The sequence below is a fragment of the Diplotaxodon limnothrissa genome, linkage group LG18, assembly GCF_057381915.1.
Source record: "Diplotaxodon limnothrissa isolate DT_005_m linkage group LG18, D_limnothrissa_male_GT1.1, whole genome shotgun sequence".
In the NCBI taxonomy this organism is placed as follows: domain Eukaryota; kingdom Metazoa; phylum Chordata; class Actinopteri; order Cichliformes; family Cichlidae; genus Diplotaxodon; species Diplotaxodon limnothrissa.
Window position 1 is genome coordinate 16738324 of NC_140613.1, and position 4637 is coordinate 16742960.

Sequence of the window (4637 nt, forward strand, 5' to 3'; positions counted from 1 at the left end):
TTTGGAGAGAGATCAAACTAACAGCTTTAGAATCGGCGCATAAAGGGCGTGAACACAAAGCTTGGACCCGCCGACACATCAGAATCAGCAAGCTGTCGGCTTTCAGCCCCGACCGTGTCCTTGCCGTCGGGTGAGAAAGGCGACATCTCACTGATTCTGATCCGCGGGTCGCGCTGTGTGTTTAAGTCTATGTGCAGAATCCGTGTTCCTGCTCTCATTTACTGTCTTAACTGTTTGGTGGTTCTTGAAATTTTGTGAGATGTCACCAGAGATTCTGGCATTTCGGGCAAAATAAATTTATATTAAAAAAATCGATTCAGGATTTTAATGAATCGATTCAGGATTTTAATGAATCGATTTTACGTTATCCAAGCCAGAATCGATTTTAATCGATGAATCGATTATAAAAACCCACCCCTAATAGTCACATATTCACAAGGCCAGATAAGTTAACTTCACATAGTTAGTAGGTAGGTCAGGTATCTTTTGGTATGTTTTCAGGCATCTCATTTTGTTATGGTATTTTGCTTTGGCCTAGAGAAGAAAAAAAAAAGCTTTGCTGAAATGGACTCATGGGGTGGGTTAAAATAAATTCTTTGTTAAAGTTAGGAGACATAATGCATACTGAACAACTCATGCTGTAGACAGTTATGTCTTACCAGAAATGCAGAATATTTTTTTTTCATTCTGTGCACCTTTAGCGCCATTGTGCTATGCCATTTGCCTGAGCACCATAAAAGCCATCCATGTGTTGGGTGAATAAACCAAGGTTGGGCTTGTAAAAGGCAGAAAACTCTTAAGCTGCCATTCAGACACGTAAGACTTCAGCACCTGTCAAGGGGTTACTTAAGTGTCAGCCTGTAACCACGCAGCTAGCCTATCCTACATGGTGCTTCGTGTTATTTAGTACTTTATCCTGCGTGAGGCCATTGTGCCTTCTATTCAGAACAGAGTAGCACTCCATCTCTCATTTGAAATATTGGGCTGGGAGATGCTCTTGCCCCCCAGGCACGACTGTATTTCAAAAACTGAAATTTGAGTGAGTTTTTCTGAAGTTCCCTGTGGTGCTGTTCTTTTGGACCGCAACAGGCCACAAATCTGGCAGGAGCAGCTTTTGCTCAGTGAAAATACAGAGGAGCATCTACCCATTAAAGCACAAGAGGAATTTGGTTAGAGAAGGAATGCAATAAAGTATAAAAGAAAGCCAAATTTGACTTTACACAAAGGATCTAAGAATGTCACAGAACCAGAAGAGGGATATAAAGGAACAAATAGATCACAATCTTCTTATTTATGGGTTATAAAGAAAGGAGTGGTCACATCCTGCAATAGGGTGTTGGTTATCGCATAACATAGGAATTTTCTTTCTGCAGACTTCAAAGAAATGCACTGCACATAAGATCTTGCAATTTGTTAATGCTAATTTCCAACTGATTTAGAAAACACATTTGTTTTGGCAGTTTTATTACTTGTTATTTGCATGTGAATTAATATGTTATAACATACCACCCTCCCTTTTGAAAATCTGCAACACTGACAACTGAGAGAATTATAATGGAAGGCTTAAAACATCTGGACATTTGGGATTACTTAGCTCCTTTGTTTAGTCTAGTTGAAAAATGGCTTAAATACTGGGTAATGTAACAAAAATCCCATTGCTGGGAAACACTAAAATCTTGTTTATTGGCAACAATCATATGTATCCAATTACTGTTTTTAAGAATAATAACATTTTAAAGGAAAGATAAAACAAAAGGCTGTCAAAATGTGAGTCTTGATTAAGAAGGCTTAGGGATCAGTGGTTGAGACTGTGACTCTCTTACAACCAGTTTACCAGATCCGTCACTCCAGGTTTTTGCATTTCACACATGACATTCTTTCAATACTAGTTTTTAAATCCCATTCCTCAAACAGAAGCACTTTGCAGTCTCGACTTGTAAATTCCTCTGCTCTGGCTTTAAATGCATCTCAGTGCTTTGAAAATGAATAGACCACCATGTGCTTGGAACATACCTTCGCTTGCAACAGGTTCTCCTTTTTTTCTGAGTCCTACCCAAACACTCACCCACTTACTCCTCTCCACTCTGTGACCAGAATAGCAGCAGCAAAGTGACATTGACGAGCCCTCTGGGCCTGCAGGCTGACGCTAGCCCACCCTGAGATGGGGCTGGTGGAGGACCACCCCGGCACTCAGCTAAGCCCAGGGTGCCTGGGCCAATTTATGACACCTACAAGGCGAGATTGCAATGTAGACACTTCAGAAAGCAAGTGGCTGAGTCATTTTTTGATTGTTTTAAAAGGCAAAACATTGCTTTATTCCTGTTCCAGCAATCACACTTGTGTCGTCTTGTAATGTATTATTACTCTTCCAGGCCACTTTTGGTGATTTATAGCTCAAAGTTGTGCTACAAATATTTGTCAAGCAGTTTTACACATTTTTAAACAATCCATTATTTTCATATAATGTTCCCTGGCCAGTTTGCTTACTACAACTTGCTAGTACCAGGTTGGGACCCTTTTACCTCCTGAACTGCTTTAATTCTTTATGGCACTGATTCAACAAGGTGCTGGAAACATTCCTCAGAGATTCTGGTTCCTGTTGACGTGATAGCATCACACAGTTGCAGATTTCTTAGTTGTACATCCATAATGGGAATCTCCCAATTACACCACATCCCAAAAATCTCTTGACTGTGGAAGTCAGGTAAGTACAATACAACTCAATGCCATGGTCAAGAAACCAGTTTGAGATTGTGTGACATTATGCTGTAAGAAGCCAACAGAAGATGGGTATATGGAGATAGTCAGCAACAATATTGTTTAAACAATGCTCAGTTGATACTGAGTATTGTTTAAACAATGCTCAGTTGATACTGAGGGGCCCCAAGTGTGCCAAAAATGTCACCCACATCGTTACATCACCATGAGCCTAAACTGTTGATACAAGACAGCACAAATCCACATCTTTCATGCTGTTTGTGCCAAATTCTGACTGTGCTATCTGGGTTCTTTCTTCATCCTGGCGTTGTTCCCGCTGGTGCAGGATCCGCTCTTTGGCAAAGGTTTCTCCATTTGGTTCTCTCCAAGGCATCCTCAGGTGATGTGTTGACGGTCTTAATGTCCTCCTTAATTTTCTCTATCCTATCTTCGGTCTGCCTCGAGGCCAGCATCCTTCTGGGTCGATCGTCATAGCCGTTTTTGCTAGAGTTCTCATCGCTTTGAATCACGTGTCCATACCACCTCAGGCGACTCAGGGACTCAAGCATCTTTTCCTTAATTGGGGCTACGCCTAGTCGCTTCCGTATGTCTTTGTTCGTAACACGGTCCCGTCTTGTAATTCCCAGGCTCCATCGGAGCATGCGCATCTCCATGGTGTTTAGGGCCTGTTCATGTGTGGTCAATGCGGGCCAACATGCGGAGCCGTACAGGGCTATAAGGCGGACCACTGTTTTGTAGATTTTTCCCTTGAGTCGATCTGGCATTCTTCTGTTGCAAAGGACACCGGTGACCTGTCACCATTTTAACCAGGCTGCATTTATTCGTGCTCGGTCATCGGAGGTGATATTTCCATCGTAGCTGATGACTGAGCCCAAGTAGCGGAACTCTTCTGTCTTCTTCAACTTTTCGTTGTCAATTATGATGGTGCCATCAGTTTGGGGGCCTCCTTCCAGGTATTTGGGTTTTTTTTCGTGTTGAGCCGCATACCATATTCATCGAACCAGTGTTGAGTCGGCGTTTGGGTCTCTTCTCTGTCTTTGCTGGCGAGGAATATGTCATCGGCAAAGAGGAGAGACCATGGATGAGGTAACTGGAGGTTGGCCGTGATGGTATCCATACATAGAATGAAGAGGAGGGGTGACAGAGCTGATCCTTGGTGGACACCAACACTAACTGGGAAGGGAGGTGATAGTCCAGCGGTGCATCGGACTGAACTGGTGACGTTGTCATAGAGGAGCTGTGCTATCTGACTTGCACTGGAAATCAAGACTCAGTTTTTAACTTCATAATGTGTATTTATTAGCATGCTATTATACTTATGTATTGTTTATGTCTAGCATATTTGGGGATACTGTTGGAATTTTTGAAATTCTCTCTGGGGATGAATAAAGTATGAATCTATCTATCTGAACACCAAACTATGCCTGTTTCCTATTGTTAGCTGACAGGTATGGCACCCAGTGTGGTCTTCTGCTGCTGTAGCCTATCTGCCTTAAGGTTCAATGTACTGTGCATTTAGAGATACTCTTTTGCGTACTTGGTTGTTATCTGAGTTACTGTTGGCTTCCTATCAGCTTTATGCAGTCCGACCATTTTCCTCTTACCTCTGACATCAACAAGGCATTTTCCCCCTAAGGACTGCCACTCAGTCGATATTTTCTCTTTTCTGGATCCTTTTCTGTAAACCCTAGAGATGGTTATCCCAGCAGATAAGCCTGTCTGTCACCAACAGCCACACCACATTCAAAGTCATTTGTATCATGTTTCTTCCCCATTCTCATGCTCAGATTGAACTTCAGCAGATGGAAAATGAAGTTGCGAACATGTGATTGGCTGATTAGATATTTGCATAATGAGCAGTTGAACAAGTGTAACTAATGAACTGGCCAGTGGCTGTGTATGTTAGCTATTGTCCATTG

General features: G+C 42.2%; 1 pseudogene; it reads right to left on the minus strand.

Moving 5' to 3' along the window:
• Positions 1 to 3014: 3014 nt before the first annotated feature.
• Positions 3015 to 3952, minus strand: LOC146613364 (uncharacterized; annotated as a pseudogene).
• Positions 3953 to 4637: the final 685 nt, after the last annotated feature.